Consider the following 21,306-nt stretch of genomic DNA (forward strand, 5'->3'; position numbering starts at 1 on the left):
TAAATCAGTGATGCTGTTTACCTAGTGATGCTCAGATAGGCAAAGCTTTAGAATGATATGATCTGTGGTGGCAAGGCTGTGAGGGAACAGGCACCCATACATCACCAGAACCCAACAGTCAAGAGGGGTGTAGCCTTCAACCCAGCAGTTCTAAGAATTTCTTTGAAGAAAATGGTGTACAAAAAATTACACACATTGGCAGTTATATTCGGGCTTCCCAGGTGGTGGTACAGAACCCGCCTGCCAATGCAGGAGACTTGACAAGAGACCCAGGTTCACTCCCTGGGTTGGGAAGTTCCCCTGGAGAAGGAAATGGCAACCCACTCCAGTATTCTTACCTGGAGAATCCCATGGACAGAGGAACCTGGTGTGCTATAGTCCATGGGGTTGACTGAAGTGACGTAGCATGCACGCATGCAGTTGTATTCAACACCTGTTATCCTTAACAATAGACTTGATTTTCATCAAAAGGAGATCAGGGAGTTCCTCATGGGTCTAGTGCTTAGGATTTGGTGCTTTCACTGCCATGGCTCAAGTTCAATCCCTGGTCAGGGAACTAAGATCAAACAAGCTGCCTGGCCAGTACTTTTTCTTTTTATTAAAAAGTTTTAAAAAATGAGATTAAATATAGACTTCAATATGAAGGAGAATGCAGCTGTTAAAAATGATAAACAATGACACAAGAGGTTTACCTTTGCATGAAATAAGTTAAAAGAGAAAAGTCAGTTATACGTTGTGATTCCAACTGGAATCTGTAAATTCACACTTGGTTTAAACACAGCATCGATGCCATTCCCAGAACCACCCTCCCGGGCTGTTTAAATGCTCACGATGAGCTTGAGTGATGAGGGTGGTGGTAGGAAGAGTTGGCCCTGGATGGAACTTGAATCCCTGACCCCTCAGAGCACTTCAGCCTGGCTCCTCCAAGCAGCAACAAAATTGAGAAGTGTTACTTCACACTAACCCTGAAGAGCACAGCCCATAGGCCCTGTACAAGCCAGGAGGTTGGACAGGACAGGTCATTCCTAGTCACAGGGGGTAAACAGTCTAGCTAAGGGGAGCTCCTTAACCAACTTCCACAGCAAGTGTCTGTGTCTTCCTGCCTGAGCGCTCTATTCTGCTGGAAAAGCCTGAGGCAGCTGCTTCCCTCAGCCCCTCCTTATCTTGGACTATCAGCTTGTCCTCATATAGGGGAGGAAAAAAATATTAGGTAAGCATTAGGTTTGGGGCAGCAGGAGGAGAAATTCTAGCAGTTAATGGCACTCAGTAAATGTTGCCGTTTTGGCTTCCCAGGTGATGGTAGTGGTTAAGAACCCACCTGCCAATGCAGCAGACCTAAAGAGACGCAGGTTCAATCCCTGAGTTGGAAAGATCCCTTGGAAGATGGCATGACAACCCACTCCAGTATTTTTATCTGGAGAATTCCACGGACAGAAAAGCCTAGTAGGCTACAGTTCATAGGGTCGCACAGAGTTGCGACCTAGCATACACACAATATTCTAAGGATTCTTATTTACTAATTCATTTTATCCAACACCCCCATGGGGATAGGTATTATTCCCATTTTACAGATAGGAAACTGAGGCCCTGAAGAGTTCAATAACTCAACATTACCCAGCTAGTAAGAGGCAGAGTCACACAACTCAAACATCCTGGCTTGTATTCCTCCTCCCAGATTGTCCAGCTGCCAGAAACTGAACCCTACCCACTCTGCCTAGGTTGGGTTAGGTACCCAGCCTTCCTTTCCCATTTTAGAACCTCTACATGGCAGCAAAGGCCTTTCTACACTGACAAATTAGTGATGAAGGCCTGCATCATATATGAGCAGATGAAGGTCAGCACCACACCAGCACCTGCACTGACCTGTCCAATGGCCATGGCCACTGGGGTACCTGGAAGCATCAGGGTCAATGGACTGCTATTTAGCCTGTGCTGACCATCCCTGTGTGGACCAGTCTTGGGGACCAAGGGAGGGGGGAGGGCAGCAGGCGATGAGAGAAGTAGCCAGCATCTCCATGGGATGGAAGGCTCAGAGAAGGGCTGGGAGGAGCTTGTTTAAGTCTAGTTCTTTAGGCCCTGGAAACTCTGGGTTCCCTCATCAACAATGGCAGCCAAGCAGCACACATTGCAGACACCAGGTCAGAACTCCCGTATCTGAGGGAAGGTGACAAGCCTTCACAGGGCCATTAGCCCTGCCATTCCCCATACCCAGCTAGGGCTGCTCTTTGACTCTGCAAAGAATTGACTTCCCCCACCTTCTTTCATTCTGCTTATTTTACCTGGGAATGCTGTCTTTCCTTGCGGGGAGGCAAAGTCTCCCCAATTCAGTCCTGGGAGACACTGGAGTCTACCGCATAATGTGTGTTAGTCACTTAGTCATGACCAACTCTTTGGGACCCCGTGGACTGTAGCCCGCCAGGTTCCTCTGTCCATGAAATGTGTTGTAGTTGTTTAGTCACCTCAGTCGTGTCCAACTTTTTGAGATCCCATGTACTGTAGCCAGGCTCCTCTATCTATGGGATTTCCCAGGCAAGAATACTGGAGGGGGTTGCCATTTCCTCCTCCAGGGGATCTTCCCCACCCAAGGACTGAACTGGTCTCTTACGTCTCCTGCATTGGCAGGCAGGTTCTTTGACCAATGAGCCACCACCCCATAATAGAGGCCTCAATTCTGAGAAGACGGAGCTGACTCCAAGGACCAAGTGTCTTAAGACAAGAAGATTCTGTCACTCATCACCAGTAGCTTTTCCATACCTGCCTTCACTAGGCTGAAACAAGGGTCTACTCAGCCTGTTCACCCTCCTTTGCCTTCTTGGAGCTTCTGGACTTGGTCTGGCTCAGGCCCACGAAGACATCAACCCCTCAGACCAGGGCAACAGCAAGAGAACTACCCAGAGGAGAGGGTTTGGGTTATAGTTCCAGGTGGAACCTGCCAGACAGAGGGTCTGAAGGATGGAGGGCTGGGCGAGGACCCCTCCCATCCTCTCCCCCACCCCAGATCTTTGTAATCACAGTGGGCAGAGCTGAAGCTGAGATTCAGATGAGGTGGACCATGACTACTTTGTTTAGTTCCCCAGTGAATGCAGTTAAACCATCTCCTGCCCTCACTACAGCCAGAACTTCTCCATTTTATTGGCACACCCTGGGGGCCTGAGGCCTGAAGGGCTGACCCAAAGGCCTGGTACCCTAGGGCCCAAGCGTGGAGTCCTGCCTGGAGGAATCCTCAAAGCCCAGGTACCTGCAGAGCTCCCCATGCTCTGGGCTTGGCAGTGTCACTGGGGTGACCTGAGAATCACGGCCGTCCTGCTCACCATGTGACCCAGAAGCCAGGAACAGGCCTGCAGATGGGAAAACAAAGAACCCCCCATCCTGTCCCCCACCCCAGACTCACCCGCAATCCCTGATCTACATGTACTTGAGGTCTCCAGGGGAGGCAGGCAGAGATGCTGCAGAGGAAGTAAACCTGGTGGGACGAGAATAAGGTCCAGGCATGGGGCTGGCTCGGAGCCACAGGCAGGAAGCAGTGAGGTAGGAACATGGGATCTGGGACCCAGCCCAGGTCCACAGTGCTGCTGGCCGGGCAGACGGGGAAAGATCTGGGCACAATGACCAGCCCCAGTCCCACGAGGTACAGAGCCACGTGTGCTGCTTACACATTTGGAGTCCAGGCCTTCCTCCTTCTGGATGGCTCATGTCTACAGTAGAGGACTGGGCAGGCAGGAAACACTACACGTGGTAGCATCCTGGCTCAGCCTTCAGGGTCCCCCTGGGAGGGTTGATTTTCTTTCTTTGCTTGGTGTTGACCAACATCAGGAGAGCTGATAATTGGTGCCCTCTTTTTCTGGCTCTTGATGACCAATGACTGAAGGTAAGGTAAGAGGTTACCACTGCTTCCAGAAACACAAGGCCATGGGCAGCTCCCAAAAGGAGTAGAAGCAGGAGAAACTGACCTGAACCAACCTTCAGCTTCCTAGGCTTCCCTCGTGGCTCAGGAGGTAAAGAATCTGCCTGCAAAGAGGGATACCTGGCTTCCATCCTTGGGTCAGGAAGATCCCCTGGAGGAGGGCATGGCTATCTGCTCCACTATTCTTGCCTGGAGAATTCCACTGACAGAGGAGCCTGCAGGGCTACAGTCCATGGGGGTCGAAGAGTCAGAAGTAACTTAGCAATTAACAACACAGCCCTTAGCAGCCCATCCAACAGGTACCCCTTCATCCAACAGGTTAGGATTTCTTGGCTCAGGAAGAAGTACACAGCAGAGCTGATTATTAAGCCACCCTCCCAGGTGCTAACCAGTGATGAAATGGCTTCCCTGATGGTCCAGTGATTAAGAATCCATCTGCCAATGCAGAAGACACAAGTTTGATGCCTGGTCTATGAAAATCCCAGCACACCAGTCATCCACCACAACCACTGAAGCCCACACGCCTAAAGCCCATGCTCCACAAGAGAAGTCATCGCGATGAGAAGCCTGCCCACCACAACTAGAGAGGAGCCCCCACTCGCGGCAACTAGAGAAAACCTACATGAAGCAATGAAGACCCATCACAGCCAAAAATAAATACATAAATCTTAATAAAATAAAATATACAGGAATCAGTCTTTATTAATGTGAAAGATGTATCTTGTTTGGTAGAACGAATGTTAAACAGTAGTATGTGTCCTATGGTGCCATTTGTAGATTATGTTGAAAAACCTAAACATACCCTTGTTCTTTTTGTTCAGTTGCTAAGTCATACCCGACTCTTTCTGACCCCATGGACTGCAGCATGCCAGGTTTCCCTGTTCTTCACTGTCTCCTGGAGTTTTCTCAAACTCATGTCCATTGAATCAGTGATGCCATCCAACCATCTAATCGTCACCCACTTCTCCTCTTGTCCTCAATCTTTCCCAGCATCAGGGTCTTTTCCAATGAGTTGGTTCTTCGCATCAGGTGGTGAAAATATTGGAGCTTCAGCTTTAGCAACAGTCCTTCCAATGAATATTCAGGGTTGATTTCCTTTAGAATTGACAGGTTTGATCTCCTTGCTATTCAAGGGACTCTCAAGCGTCTTCTCCAACACCACATTTCAAAAGCATCAATTCTTTGGCATGCAATAAAACTGCCATTGGTGGTGACACCTAAAACCATTGCCGAAACCCGGGATTGAACCAGGGACCTTTAGATCTTCAGTCTAACGCTCTCCCAACTGAGCTATTTCGGCTACTTCTAAATATACCCTTAATGTATCTATATTTACCTTCCAAAGAAGCTATGTGATAAAAATTCAAAGCAGAATTATGCTCTACTCATCATTTCTAGACTCAGAAATGAGGCCATTCTAGGGCACCATGCCCGGCTCAGATTAGGTTGATTCGGCATTTCCCTCCCTCCCTCTGGAGTGGTTTGCAGGTCGGGGCTCACTGCCCTCCACAGCACTCAGGAAGATCAAGCCCCATCTGGGGACCTCCAGTCCCTCTGTTGACTGGAGAGATTCGATGACAAGTTATCCCCACTTAGCAGATACGAGCAGACAAGAGGGAGACCTGCTTCTGACCGGTAGGTACCAGTGGGTACAGGAGGACTCTCTGGGAGCCAGGGTCCAGGAGAGCAAAGGTGGTAACAGTGAAGCACTGGTAATGAGACAAAGGGCAGCACTGCCCTCCCATCACCACCATTTGAGTTCTGAGCTGTCACCGAAAGGACACTTGGAAAAGAGAAGTCAAGGAAGTGGAAGGGTAGGGAGGCAGCCTGAGGCTCTCCAGCATCACTACCACTCCCCTGCCAAAATGGCCACTGAGGCTGCTGGAATTGGTGCTGGGAATGGCCCAGCACTGGTGCCCAGGACTGCCCCATGGGAGGGTGTTGCCCAGCTGTCTCTTCCTACAGGTGGGTGGCACCCAGCTCATACAGCAGAACCAGCTAGTGTCCTCACATCTTCCATGTGGGAGTCTGCAGTCCAGGTGTGATCAAGTTTGGGATGGATCAGAGTGACCATCAGGCAACACAGCTTCTAGGACTTCCCTGGTGGTCCAGAGGCTAAGACTCCATGTTCACAGCACAGGGGGCCTGGGTTCGATCCCTGGTCAGGGAACTAGTTCCCATATGCCACAACCAAGAGTTAGCATGCTGTTTTACACATTGAATTATACCAACCATACACATTTTATTCATTTGTGGAAATGTCAGATTGCTTTCAGTTTCACACTGAAGTTCTGTCCTCCAATAAATGGGTTCATTTCCTTCCAAAAAAATAAAAGATTCAGAGTGTTGCAATGAAGATCGAAGATCCTGTGTACTGCAACTAAGACCTGGTGCAGCCAAATAAAAAGAAAAAACTCCACAGCTTCTATGAACACCCTCAGGTGGGGGCACCCATCTTGCAGGAGCCGGGGGACAGCAGGGGAGCAGCATCCAGGCAGAGGAGGAGTGGGTGCCCAGGAGTTAGTCCCCCTCACCCCCTAGCTCTCTGAGTGGTCTTGAGCTCCAATGTGTCCCTGGTCCCTGAGGGTCCTCTCCAACCTGACACTGGTTCCCAGCTGTGGGGTCTCCCCCAGCACATGGCAGCCTTTGTAATCAATAGAGAAGACCGTGGGGCCCCTGGAGCTTGGCAGTCAGAGCAGACAGAGCAGAACAGACAGAGCAGTTGTTCACCTCAAATTGGTTCCCAACTTCATCTGGAATGGGGGGAGGGGAAAGAGGGATGGAGGGATGAGTCACCGATGAAGAGTGAAGCCAGAGGCCACTGGGCTCTGCTAAGAAGACTCCACTCTTAGGAGAAGTACCTCACAGAGGTCTCCTGGGGATTAAGGTCATTAATACCGCCGATGACAAACACGAATGGACAACTGAATAACGTGGCCTCCTGCCTGGGAGCCTGACACAGAAAAAGACCTTTGGTAAGAGCTAAGGAAATGGACTTTAGTTATAACAATGTGTCAACATTGGTTCATTAATTGTAATAAATGTGCCTTCCTAATGTGAGATGTTAATTATAGAGGAAGCCAAGAATGGGATATACAGGAACTCTCTGTCCTGTCCTTTTGGGTTTTCTGAAAATCTAGGACAGTTCTAAGAAAGTCCGGTAACAACAACAAGCCCGGTTCACAGACTCAGCTGCTTCCCATTCACTGGACACAGTCCCAGGGCCCCTTGAATTAGCTCATTACCGGCCATCCGCCCCATCCTCCAAGGGAGGGGCTGTCACCCTCCTCATCGCCTAGAAGCCTTAGTGGAGGGCCTAGCGGAGTCCAGCTCAGCGAGTGTTAGTCCACATCGGTCCCTCATATTAATGATTCACAGCAGCAGGAAGGATGCGTGGCTGGGCAGTTAGAGTCTGATTGCAGTCCAGCCCCACCACTTTCACACTGTGACTGGGGACACATCATCTTTCCGAGCTTCTGTTTCCAGTTTGTGAATTGGGGCTGGTGGGCTTCCAAGGTGGCTCAGCAGTAAAGAATCCACTTGCCAATGCAGAAGACACAAGAGACTTGGGTTTGATCCCTGGGTCAGGAAGATCCCCCGGAGTAGGAAATGGCAACTCACTCCAGTATTCTTGCCTGGAAAGCTCCAGGGACAGAGGAGCCTGGCAGGCTACAGTCCAGGGGGTCACAAAGATTCAGACACGACTGAGCAAACACACACACACACACACACACAATGCTTACCTCGCAGGGTGGACAAGAGACTGAGAGAGACAAATACTGGGGGTGATAAGTCATTTGTAGTAATGACTGAATGCTTGGCAATGATTAACTTTTCCTGCAACCTGTGCTCAGGGGAACCTCGGTGGCTTAAGGGCCCTGGCAGCAGAGCAGGTAGAGGCTGTGAACCCAGAGGTGGGGTGTTGGTTGGGGTGGGTCTGAGGGCGTGTTTCTGGAGGACAGGTTGCCTGAGCATTGCTGGGGAGCCGGTGGATGCCGGGAGTGCTGTGGGGGCTACTGTGTTGAGGGGGATGGAATTTCAGGGGCAGGGCATAGAGAACTGGGAGAACAGTGGGATCAGGCTGGCTGGGAATGGGGGCAGAGGTGGCTGGAGTGGTGGTGGGAAGGGGCTACTGAGCTGAATTTTTCCTGGGACAGTAGAGTTTTTCAACTTCCTATTTTGAAATATTTTCCCCCTGTTTGGGAAAAACATCTTAGGCACTTGTTTGGAAATCGGCCATTTTTAGAAGATGGCTGCTCACGTCTACCAATCCTGGATGGCAGCTGTAACATCTGCAGTCTCCTTCCAGCCCTGCTTGCTTCAGACAGGCCTCCGCAGTCCGAACAGGCTCTGGCCATTCAGACGGGCCCCCACAGTCCGAACGGGCTCTAGCCAGTTTATCCAGTGGACATTTCCCTGGTGGCTCAGTGGTAAAGAATCTGCTTGCTAGCACAGAAGACATAGGAGACACAGGTTAGATCCTTGGGTTGGGAAGATCCCCTGGGTTGGGAAGATCCCCTGGAGGAAGGCATGGCAACCCACTCAATTATCCTTCCCTGGGAAATCCCATGGACAGAGGACCCTGGGGGACTATACAGTCCATGGGGTCACCCAGTTGGACATAATTTAGTGACTGAAAACAACAATAAATCTATCCTGCTACTGTTCATTCAGAATTCAGTGGTTTTTGTATACTGACAACTTTCCTGGGTTTGTCTCAAGTCTCAAGTCAAGGGGAGGTTCTATCAGCAACCGAGGACTTCTGTTCAGTCCTGAATGGAAGGTCTTTTCTTCCATTCCAGGGCTTGTCCCTATACTTGTACTCCAAAGTGTATATTACACCGTCCCTAGATTGTAGTTGGTGAATATATTGTGTAGTGTTAAAATACATTGCACCTTTAAAGCTGTTTGTCCATTTTATCTTCATCTCAAAATCTGAACATCCAGCTAGCATATACTTGAAACTTTGGTGAAATTTAAATGTTAATAAAATAGTATACTCAGAAAAAAAAAGAAATACTTCCAGACTTATTGAAAAGTTCGATACATCCTTCATCCAGATTCCTCAAACATTGCTAACTTCTTTCTATGTTTGTTTTAGCACTCACTTTCTCACAGATTGTACATACACACACACACATGTGCACACACACACAAGTGCTTTCTTCCATATACCATGAGAGAGCTGGTTGCAGACATGACTGACCCCTCACACTTTACCCACAAATACTGCAGTGTGTACTTCTTAAAGAAAACAAGTAACCACAGTCAAAAGATCAAAATCAGGAAATCAACAGTGGTATGACACAATTGTCTAACCTACAAACCTTATTCAATTCACCAATAGTCCTCACACTTTTACAGAAAAGGAGAAAGTTTTTGTTTTTGTTTTTTTTTTCCCCAGCTAGGATCCAATCCAAAGTGAGGATCATGTTCCTTGGGCCTCTTCCAATCTGGGACAGTCCCTCTGTCTGTGTCTTTCATACCATGGATGTTTTGGAGGCATTCAGGCCAATTCTTTTGCAGCATGGCCCTCATTTGGGTTTGTCTGGGTTCTCCTCCTGCTTAGTGGAAGGCTATGCATTTTTGGCAGTGTACAGGTTTGCTGTGGTGTTGGAGAAGACTCTTGAGAGTCCCTTGGACCAGTCAATCCTAAAGGAAATCAATCCTGAATATTCATTGGAAGGACTGATGCTGAAGCTGAAACTCAAATACTTTGGCCACCTGATGCGAAGAACTGACTCATTGTAAAAGACTCTGATGCTGGGGAGGATTGAAGGCAGGAGGAGAAGGGGACAACAGAGGATGAGATAGTTGTATAGCATCACCGACTCAATGGACATAAGTTTGAGCAAGCTTGTTGAGTTGGTGATGGACAGGGAAGCCTGGCTTGCTGCAGTCTACGGGGTCGCAAAGAGCTGGACACAACTGAGTGACTGAACTGAACTGAATGTCTTTGCTAGGGCTGCCATAACAGAATAGCACAGACTCAGTGAAAGTTTATGGTGTCAGGAAGTCTGGTCTCTTCTGAGGCGTCTCCCCTTGACTTGCAAGTGGCTGCCTTCTTGCTAAGTCCTCACATGTGTACATTCACCCCTGGCGTCTCTTGGTGGGTTCAAAATTCTTCTTCTGAGAAATATCGTATGATGTCCCTTATATGTGGAATCTAAAAAGAAGTGATACAAATGAACTTAATTACAAAACAGAAAGAGACTCAGAGAATGAATTTATGGTTGCCAGGGGAAAGGATGGCGGGGGCGGGAAGGGATAGTTAGGGAATTTGGGATGGACGTGTACACACTGATATATTTTAAATGGATAACCAACAGTCAAGGACCTCCTATAGAGCATATGGAACTCTGTTTAATACTATGTGGCAGCCTGGGTGGAAGCGGGGTTTGGGGGAGAATGGATACATGTATATGCATGCCCGAGTCCCTTCACTGTTCACCTGAAACTGTCACAACACTGTTAATTGGCCATACCCCAATACAAAATAAAAAGTTCAAAAGGAGTAAAAATATTTTTTTCTAAGGATACCAGTCTGATTGGATTAAGACCCACCCTAAATGGTCCCACTTTAACTTCATCACTTCTTAAAGATCTCATCTCCAAATACAGTCATATTCTGAGGTACTGTTTGGGTTTCAATCTGTGAATCGAGGCACAGTTCAGCCCATAATAGGCAGGAAGATTCCAGAGGTAATGCTGTGTCCTCAGTGCCTTATATGGAGAAGGCAATGGCACCCCACTCCAGTACTCTTGCTTGGAAAATCCCATGGACAGAGGAGCCTGGTGGGCTGCAGTCCCTGGGGTCGCTAAGAGTCAGACACGACCGAGCGACTTCACTTTCACTTTTCATTTTCATGCACTGGAGAAGGAAATGGCAACCCACTCCAGTGTTCTTGCCTGGAGAATCCCAGGGACGACAGAGCCTGTTGGGCTGCCGTCTATGGGGTTGCACAGAGTTGGACACTACTGAAGCGACTTAGCAGCAGCAGCAGCAGCAGCAGTGCCTTATAACCAGAGGCTCCTGGAACTGGTTTGCCCGATTACTGCTGATAGAACTTTTTAAAAAATTGGGTATAATTACTTCACAATGTTGTGTTGATTTATGCTGTACAATGTAGTGAATCAGCCATGGGTATCCCCCACTCTTGGACCTCTCTCCCCTCCCATCCCATCCTTGAGGTCACTGCAGAGCACCAAATTGAGCTCCTCGTGTTCTACAGTAGCTTCCCACTAGGTATCTACTTTACATGTGGTAGTGTATATATGTCAACCCTAATCTTCCAATTCAGCTCCCTTCCCCTCCTCCCCCTGTGTGCATGTCTGCTCTCTGTGTCTGCCTCTCTATTCCTGCCCTGCAAATAGGTTCATCTCTTTGTATCAATTTTCTAGTGTGCATTAAAAAATGTGTATGCATTTTTCTAGTGTGCATCATTTTCCACAAGTGTGCATTAATATATGGTATTTGTTTTTCTCTTTCTGACTTATTTCACTCTGTGTGACAGACTCTCGGTGTATCCACATTTCTGCAAATGACTCAATTTCGTTCTTTCTTATGGCTGAGTAATACTCCATTGCATATATGTACCACATCTTTATCCATTCATCTGATTATTGAATAAGATGGGGTTGGCCACTTTCCTCCATTCTATAGCTACTGTGTTTCTATTTGTAAATATGAATCATCTTATGGGGAGATACTTTGAGACTATGTAATTATCCTGTCCCTCAGGAAACATTCACTCACTGGGGTGCTGATTCTCCAATCCATCATTCCTTTTAACACATTGCTCTGCTTTCTATTGTTGTTCAGCCACAGACGTGTCTGACTCTGCGACCTCATGGACTGCAGCAAGCCAGGCTTCCCTGTCCTTCACTGTCTCCCTGAGCTTGCTCAAACTCATGTCCATAGAGTCGGTGATGCCATCCAACCATCTCATCCTCTGCCGACCCCTTCTCCTCCTCCCCTCAATTTTCCCCTGCATTTCCAATAAGTCAGCTCTTTGAATCAGGTAGCCAAAGTATTGGAGCTTCCACTTCAGCATCAGTCCTTCCAGTGAATATTCAGGGTTGATTTCCTTTAGGATTGATTAGTTCGTAACAAAGAGCTTTCCCTGATGGGGGGTTTAGGTGCCAGGAAGAGCACCAAACAGAGGAGTTGAGAGACTGGGATTTGATCCTGCATTCACCTCTCAGAAGCCAAAGGCCCTTTCCCGTCTGTAAAATAGGCGTGGAATTAGGCAACACCCAGAGAGGTATTTTCTAACCAATCACCAACCTTTGTTGTGAGGAAGGCATCTCTTCCAGGTCCCTGTAAAGGCAGTGAAGAGCAGGGGGCTTCCTCATTGCCAAGGGCAGAAGGATACCTTTGAAAAAGGTGGTGCTGAGCTGTCCTGGAGCGAGAGAGCCCTGAGCCCTCAACCATGACTCTACACTCTCGCAAAGACTCGGCACCAGAGCTCATCAGTCTGATCTTGGATGACCTTGGCCTGCAGCAGCTTCAGCAGGGCTTTGGTTCCCAGCCAGAGATCAAAGTCAGGTCGGGTAGTGAGAACACTGAATCTTAGCCACTAGACCACAAGGGACCAGTGGCCAGTGACAAGGCCCTGGCCCATCAACTGTGTAGAAATAAATTTCCACATAGAGAGGGAAAGTAGTGAAACAAGTATTTATGTGTGGATAGACACACAGGTGGGCTCAGAGAGAGTCCTGCCCTCGTGGTGGTTTGAATCACTTATATGGGGCCTCCCCTCTGGGTTTCCTTTGCCCAATCATCTTGCTCTGCCTGGTTTTGAGTCCGGATTTGGTTTATCTCAGGGTCCTCCCATGTGTGTGAGTGCACTTTCTTGGCCAAGATGGTTTCTATGGGTAGTTGACATTACTTACTATGAGGTGACCCCCTCACCTTTCTTTGACTTTCGAGGAGCCTTTCTACCCTGTGTAGTTGGGAAGGTCTCCTTGACTTCAAGAATGAGGAATATGTGGTCTTTTATCTCTTATCGGAGCAAGGCCTGGCTGCTCACCCAGGGGCCCATCTGTCTCCTGCCTCAAGCCTGTAACTCCAATGCTCACCCTCTGGAGACCTCAGAAAAGTCACCTACCTGCTTGGTGATTCCATTTCTTCATGTATATAATGGAGCTAATAGAAGCATACCTAATGTGTCAGGTTGCTCTGAGGATTAAATAAATGATCCATGTAAAGCACTGAGAGCAATCTGCATGTGGTAATCAATCAAACTCAATAGGGATGAAAACCATCATCATTCTGTATGGATGAGGACAGGATCAGATCAGAGTGACTTGACTTGGAAATATTGGCTTCCCCCTTAGTCTCTTCTCAAACCTCAGTTTATCTCTTTCATATCTTTTTTTTTTAATTACTTGTTTTTTGGCTGTGCCAAAAAAATATAATTATAATTTGGCTGTGTCTGGTCTTAGTTGTGATACAGGGGATCTTTGATCTTTATTTGTGGCATGTGGGATCTATTTCCCTGACCAGGGATTGAACACAGCCCCCTGCATTGGGAGTGTGGAGTCTTAGTCACTGCACCACCAGGGAAGTCCCATCTTTCTTACCTTTTTAAACTTTGTTATTGTTCAGTCACTAAGTTGGGTCCGACTCTTTGTGACCCCATGGACTGCAGCATACCAGGCTTCCCTGTTCTTCACCATCTCCCAGAATTTGCTCCAACTCATGTCCATGGAGTCAGTGATGCCATCCAACCAGCTCATCCTCTGTCACCCCCTTCTCCTCTTGCCCTCAATCTTTCCCATCATCAAAATATTTTCCAATGTGTTGGCTCTTTGCATTAGGTGGCCAAAGTATTGGAGTTTCAGCATCAGTCCTTGCAATGGATATTCAGCATTTCCTTTAGGATTGACTGATTCAATCTCCTTGGTGTCCAAGGGATTCTCAAAAGTCTTCTCCAGGTACCTTTAAACTTAATCTTTTTATTTTTAAAAATTGGGCTTCAGTTTCTGTAAAGTGGGATTAAAAATAAGGTAAACCTCATTGGGGTGCTGAGAGTAGCATGGTAGTTCTCCACCCCATCTGTTCTGGTAATTAAAGCCAGGGATAGACGAAGGGCGCCAGTGAAGGAAGGGGCCTTTCTAGGCTGGAAAGACAAAGGCTGAGGGGCACTGGGATACTGTGATTTATGGTAAGAGATACACATTTGGGGAATTTGCTGGTGGTCCAGTAGTTAGGACTCCGTGCTTCACTGCCAAGGGGGTGGGTTCCGTACCTGGTTGGGGAACTAAGATCCCACAAGCTATGAAGCATGGCCAAAAAAAAAAAAGAGAGAGAGAGAAATATATGTTTGGTCTTTGTTCCCATCCTAGCAGAGCTCCTAAAACCCTTGGACTTTCCTTTGAGGGGAGCAAAACAAAGGTGTCTTTTGTTATGTTGATGAGGTTCCTTTAGGAAGGAACTTAGGGATGGAGGCTGGTGCCAAGGGAGACATCCACATGGTTAGAGAGCTGGAACTTCCAATCACACATGCCTTCTCCCCACCCGCTGCGAGGAGAGAGGGGCAGGAGACTGAGGTCCATCACCAAGAGCCAATGAGTCAATCAGTCCTGTCTGTGCAGTGAAACCACCCTAAAACCCTCAAAGGATGGTGTTCAGAGCTTTCAGGTTGGTGGGCACATAGAGATTTGGTGAGAGGCACCCAGACAGTCCCTCCCACACACCTTACCCTGTCCATCTCTTCTATCTGGCTGTTTCTCTGAGCCCTTCTGACAAATTAATTGAATCCAACAAGGGGGTTGTTGGAACCTCAGATCAATAACCAGCTGACACCTGGACTTGGGATTGATGTCTGAAGTAGGTGGAGGGGATGGTCTGGTAGGACTGAGCCCTTGACTTATGGGATCTGATGTTATATCTCCACGGAGATAGTGTCAGACCTGAATTGCAGGACACTCAGCTGGTGTTGGGGCTTCCCTGGTGGCTCAGACAGTAAAGAATCTGCTTGCAATGCAGAAGACCTGGGTTCAACCCCTAGGTCAGGAAGATCCTCGGGAGAAAGGAAAGGCTATCCACTCCTGTATCCTTGCCTAGAGAATCCCATGGACAGAGGAGCCTGGTGGGGGTTACAGTCATGGGGTTGCAAGGAGTTGGACATGACGGAGTGACTAACACCTCAACTGGTGTTGGGGGCTGGTGGGGAACCCACACATCCTCACAGGGACCAGAGCATGTAAGAACCAGCAGGAAGAAGGTCACTTCACCTAGAAGCCCACAGACCACGGTCCCGGTTTTACAGGGAAGAACAAATGTGACTCCATATAGGATCTGCTTTTTTTACTTTAACCTTTATATTCTGTTTCTTTGGCTACAAGTTAATCACTAAAGGGATATTGCCTGAGCTTAAATTATACATAACGGCCCAGCTAAAATACCTTTGTTTAGCTTACAGGAAACATCATGACCAGGCCCGAGTGTGAACGGTTGTAGGGGAAAAGAAATTAACATGTCCCCTCTGGAGTCTGACTGGAACCAGGAAATGTTTGACTTTTACCCCCTACCGCCTCCACACACACACACACACACACACACACACACACACACACACACTTTTAGTATAAACGAAGACAGAATTCTGACTTGGGCAAGTTGATTCTTTGAGACACAAGGTCTACCATCTTCTCGGTCTCCTGGTTTTCTGAATAAAGTCTTGCCCCAACAACTCCTCTCTGGATTTATTGGCCTGTTTGGGGCGAGTAGTATGAACTTAGACTCTGTAACGCCTATGGACCCTGTGGACTGCAGAGACGTTTCCCAAAGCTTATGGAGCATGTTTAACAGCTGGAAGGCAGTCCTACTTTTCCTGCAGGCAACAATGAACCTCCGAGAGTCCAGCCATCTGTGAAGAGCTGGGTCCTAGTTGTAAGAAAGGCATGGTCTTTTCTATCAAAGGAGAAGTTATAAGAAATAAAGAAGTGATTCGTTCTCAGGATAGTTGAACAGAAAGGTATACAGCTGGCTTGTGAACAAGATTCCTAAAATGGTGGCTAGTTAATTCTTTGTTGTTTTCACTTCCTGATTCTCTTTCCTCATAAGAACATTTTGGCGGGCTAAGTTCACAGACTTTATCCTGGACATGTGCAAAGAATTAAAAACGTGGAGAAAATAGTTACCAATCGTCCAATAAAAAGTTAGGCTGTATCTGGGAAACCTTGTAACTCTGTGGTCCTCAGCCTATGGGAAAGCAAGGGAGGGAAACTGCATCTTAGGGATAAAAACTAAGTTTATACTACATACTACTACATTCCCACTGGGTGTCCTTGCTCTGTCCTTTGTCTGTAGCACACCCTTCTGCAGAAGTGAAGAGCTTTTTTTAACTTTTTTTAACCTTGCCGAGCCATTTTTTATTGTTTTATTCCTGCAACACCATTTGAGAGCATTTCCAACACAGTGCTGGAGCAAGCATCTGCTTCTTTTTTTTCTTCTTGTTTTATTTATTTCTTTAGGCTGCACTGCATGGTATGTGGGATCTTAGTTCCCCCACCATGGATCGAACCTGTGACTCCTGCAGTGGAAGCACAGAGTCCTAATGACTGGACCACCAGGGAATTCCCTGGAGCATCTGCTTCTGAGTTCCAGCTCTTCTGCTCACTGGTTGAGCAGCCTTGGCTGGGCCACTCAACCTCTCTTTCCCTCTGTTTTCTCCTCTGGGAGTGAGGAAGATAATGGTCCCTACCTCAGGTTCAGAGGGTGCTTGTGAGAATTAAACCAGCTAACACATGTAAAGTGCCTAGCCTGCTGAATGGCACATAGGAAGCACCTGGTAGATGTAGCTGATAGATACTACCTGAAGGAGGTTGCGTAGTTGCTCCTCAACAAATATATCCACATCCTAACCCCCTGAAACTGTGAATGTAAAGCTTGTTTGGAAAACAGGGCTTTGCAGATGTAACTGAGTTCAGTTCAGTCACTTAGTCCTGTCCGACTCTTTGCGACCCCATGAATTGCAGAACGCCAGGCCTCCCTGTCCATCACCAAATCCCGGAGTTCACACAAACTCATGTCCATCGAGTCGGTGATGCCATCCAGCCATCTCATCCTCTGTCATCCCCTTCTCCTCCTGCCCCCAATCCCTCCCAGCATCAGGGTATTTTCCAATGAGTCAACTCTTCGCATGAGGTGGCCAAAGTACTGGAGTTTCAGCTTTAGCATCATTCCTTCCAAAGAACACCCAGGACTGATCTCCTTTAGGATGGACTGGTTGGATCTCCTTGCAGTCCAAGGGACTCTCAACACCACAGTCTTCTCCAACACCACAGTTCAAAAGCATCAATTCTTCGGCGCTCAGCCTTCTTCACAGTCCAACTCTCACATCCATACATGACCACAGGAAAAACCATAGCCTTGACTAGACTGACCTTTGTTGGCAAAGTAATGTCTCTGCTTTTGAATATGCTATCTAGGTTGGTCATAACTTTCCTTCCAAGGAGTAAGCGTCTTTTAATTTCATGGCTGCAATCACCATCTGCAGTGATTTTGGAACCCCCAAAAATAAAGTCTGACACTGTTTCCACTGTTTCCCCATCTATTTCCCATGAAGTGATGGGACCCAATGCCATAATTTTAGTTTTCTGAATGTTGAGCTTTAAGCCAACTTTTTCACTCTCCTCTTTCACTTTCATCAAGAGGCTTTTTAGTTCCTCTTCACTTTCTGCCTTAAGGGTGGTAGTTGAGTTAAGGATCTCAAAACCACACCATTCTGGATTATCTGGGTGGGGCCTAAATTCATATATATATATATACACATACATACATATATACACACATAAAACATATACATATACATTTTTTGGTGAGGAGTAACTGGCATACACATGGGTCTGAGAAAGTTATTAGTTAATAATGCTGCCAAGTCCAAGCTCGCTCTGCTCACTGCATGATGAACCAATGAATCTGAGAAATGAAGGGTTGAGGCAAGGAAGAGACAAATTGAGAGCTGCCAAACTGAGAAGATGGCAGGCTAGCATCTCAAGGTAATCATCTTTTTTTTTTTTCAAGGTAATCATCTTATTGGGGTCTGTATGCCAGGTTCTTTTATAGATTAGAGATTGGGGGCGTAGGTAAGGAAGCAAAGTAAAAAGGCCATGAATCTTGCAGACATCTTCTAAAATGGCAAGCCTCAGGCAGGGGATGTGTTCATTTCTTTCTTTCTGCCATCTCCAGATGGACAGGGTTTTGAACAAATGCACTGAGACAGTCAGGAAGAGGGGCAGGATGCTCTGAGGCAGGCCATTCTGTATGATTATAATAACAAAAGCAACTAAAAGCAAATCAAAGAAACAGTTCCAACATGGAGTCAGAATTGGCTTCTTCTCTGCAACAATAATAACAGGAAGTGACTAGTCCCCAAGGTTGTACCCATGAGTAACAGTGGGTCCAGACGAGTTGCCATGAGGAGCTGGGGGGCTTTTTCAGGTCTAATCTCCGATACTAGAGATTCTTTTTTTTGCACACATTCATTGAGACCCCTCCCATGTGTCAGGTCCTCTGCTTGGTTTTCGTGATGAGATAAAATACAAACCATCTCTGGTTCTTCAGTTGCTGATGAAGGTGATGAGCATAGGGAGCAGGCCTGTGAAAGTTACTATGGAGGGCAAAGCTACAGTATATGAAGTGAGGCAAGGATGTAGGAGGTAAGGTCTGAGAGGCTCAGCCAGGGCTTCCCAGAGGAGGTAACCTCTGACCAGGGTTTTGAAGGATGAATAGGAGTTCACAAAGAGGCCAAGGGAGAAAATGGTATTATACAGCAGGTAGCAAACAGTGTAAGCGAGGGCACATTAATAGTCTGATATGCATAGGGTGTGGCGAGGTGGTGCTAAATGCTGACTGATGTTAGGAAGTGATTAGGGAGAAGCAGAAATGAAGGTGGAGGTACAGGCAGGGCTAGGTCACCCAGGGGCTTACTGACCATGTGAGGAGCTAAGCCTCCACTGTGTATGATGATGGCGTTAGGGAGCCCCACCCAGGCCTCCCGCAAGATGTCGGCGGTGGGGGGAGGGTCCTACTCTGCTGTGTGTGGTCAACTCCACGGCTTTCTGAGTATAGTGGGCTGGAGGGTTCTAGGGTAGGCCTCACCTGCTTCCTGTCATGCATCTCACTTCCTGTTTGATTACTTCTTTAAAGAGATCATAAAGGAACATGAAAACCTGCTTCCTAAGGCAGGGCCAGAGGGAGAAAGTCTTTCTGGGCTGGGCCCCACGGCTGGGGGGCAGTTGGCCCATTCCCTTGACTGTACATTAAATACACTTGATGCCGAGAGCATCCTCTTGGGAGCCCAGAGACACTGATGGTCTCAGAAAGGGGCCCTGTAGGATAAGTGGGGGAGGGGGAAAGGTATTCCAGGCAGCAGGAACAGACTATGCAAAGGCACAGAGGTGAGCAGAGGGGATGGGGTAGCTGGGGACACTGGGAAGGGGCCGGGGATGGGTGGGTGCTGCACTGGATCCCAAGAGGACTTGAGGGTGGCGCTGGGAGTCTGGACCGTTTCCACAGTTGGCAGAGCCCCCGCAGAGCTCTGTTAGGCTCCAGTTTGTCTCTTCCAGGGCGGTACATGTGTTTCATGTGGAGACAGACCTGACTTTGGCTCTATCTGGCTCTGACATCAGGTTGTAAGCCATGGAGAAGGTTGTGCTTCAGGGACTAGGGTCTGTGGTCTGCAGGTGGCTGCATCTGTCTCTAGGTCCTGGGGTGGGGGGTGTCAGTGGACAGCCCCCTCCCTCCCAGTGCTATCAGGACCCTGCTGCTCCCGGCTTTGGGGGTACCAGATCCAAGGACCCAGAGCTCTCCATCCTAGCAGAACCAGCAGCGTCAGCATCTCCCAGGGAACTTAACACGAATGGAAACACCAAGGCAGCCCCCACAGACAGGCTGGATCCGACACTCTGGGAGGACCCAGCAATCCGGGCTTCACAAGCCCCCTAGGAGGTTCTGATGCACATTGAACACGCGGTGGGCTGGTGTATCTGCCAAGTGAAGTGAAAGTCGTTCAGTCGTGTCTGACTCTTTGAGACCCCATGGACTATACAGTCCATGGAATTCTCCAGGCCACAATACCCACAGGAGTGGGTAGCCTATCCCTTCTCCAGGGCATCTTCCCAACCCAGGGATCGAACCCATGTCTCCCACATTCGGATTCTTTACCTGAGCCACAAGGGAAGCCCAAGAATACTGGAGTGGGTAGCCTATCCCTTCTCCAGGGGATCTTCTCGACCTAGGAATCAAACCGGGGTCTCCTGCATTGCAGGAGGATTCTTTACCAGGTGAAAGCCCCGGTCATGTCACTCTCCTCTGGACTCTGGGCTCCACGAGGGCCCCTTTGCCAGTCTGGGTGTCCCCCTGCCTGCAGCAGTGGCCTGACACTGTGGAGGCCTCCACAGGGTTTTCTGATTATGTCTTCTCCCAGGAGTACCTGTCCTCTGCTCTCAGCCAGGGAGCCCCTCTCTAAGCCCCCACCACTCGTGAGACTCCTTCTGGTCAGTGCCTGGTGCTGAAACCCAGCGCTCGAGACTCCTGAAATCTGGAGAGGAGGCACATTCTCCCCATGCTCCCTGCCCCGACTCCATCCTGCCCAGGCAACCTCCAGATGGAGCCTGTGGGACTCACGCGGGAGGCCGGTTTCCACCATGGGAGCGTAGCCGCAGGCCCCTCAGGAACAAATAGCCCTGCCTCCTTGTTTAGAAAATGCCTCAAGGCTCTGCTCATCTGGAGCACTGTCTTGTTTGTTTTAGTAACTTTTCATAAAATATCCATCCCCGGATGGTTGGGAAACAAGTCACCACAGTGATTACGGGATTGGAAACGAGGGTTGGGGGAGGGAGGATCAGAGTAGTGAGGGTTTCGGTCTGGAAAAGTCTTCAACTGGAGAGATGGGGGAAGGATCAGAGAAGTGAGGGTTTCAGGTGAGAAGCACCTTGGCAGGGCCGCCAGGAGAGGTTGTACAGGGTGTTCACTGCACAAGGGTATGTGCTGGTCGAGGGGGTGAGGAAGAGCTGAGAGCCAGGAGGAGGGCAGGGTCCTGTCCCAAGCTTGATGCCCTGGAGCTAAGATGTGCCTTTAGGAGGAAAGGGGGGAATCTTTTTTGTGTGTGCTTCATGGCATGTAGGATCTTAGTTTCCTGACCAGGGGGGATCTTAGTTTCCTGACCAGGGACCGAACCCAGGACCCCTGCATTGCGAGCATGCAGTCTTAACTATTGGATCGCCAGGGAAGCCCCAAGAGGGAATTCTTTCTAAGCCCAAAGAGCAGTTTGTGCACCACTTTGGGGCAGGAACTGTGCAGGAGCATTTTTTTTTTTTTAATTCCTATTTTACTGCTGCGATGTTACTTGCCCAAGGTCACTGGCCACACTCCGCTGCCTGCGTGGCCT

The 21,306-nt window shown here is 48.3% G+C and overlaps 1 non-coding gene and 1 pseudogene across 1 annotated transcript; both read right to left on the reverse strand.

Moving 5' to 3' along the window:
• Positions 1-2,781: 2,781 nt before the first annotated feature.
• LOC129654165 (zona pellucida sperm-binding protein 1-like) lies at positions 2,782-5,649 on the reverse strand (annotated as a pseudogene).
• On the reverse strand, positions 5,132-5,204 carry TRNAF-GAA (transfer RNA phenylalanine (anticodon GAA)). The gene has a single exon. It is a non-coding gene; the product is annotated as a tRNA-Phe (tRNA).
• Positions 5,650-21,306: the final 15,657 nt, after the last annotated feature.

Source organism: Bubalus kerabau, chromosome 5, assembly GCF_029407905.1.
Source record: "Bubalus kerabau isolate K-KA32 ecotype Philippines breed swamp buffalo chromosome 5, PCC_UOA_SB_1v2, whole genome shotgun sequence".
Taxonomy (NCBI): Eukaryota; Metazoa; Chordata; class Mammalia; order Artiodactyla; family Bovidae; genus Bubalus; species Bubalus kerabau.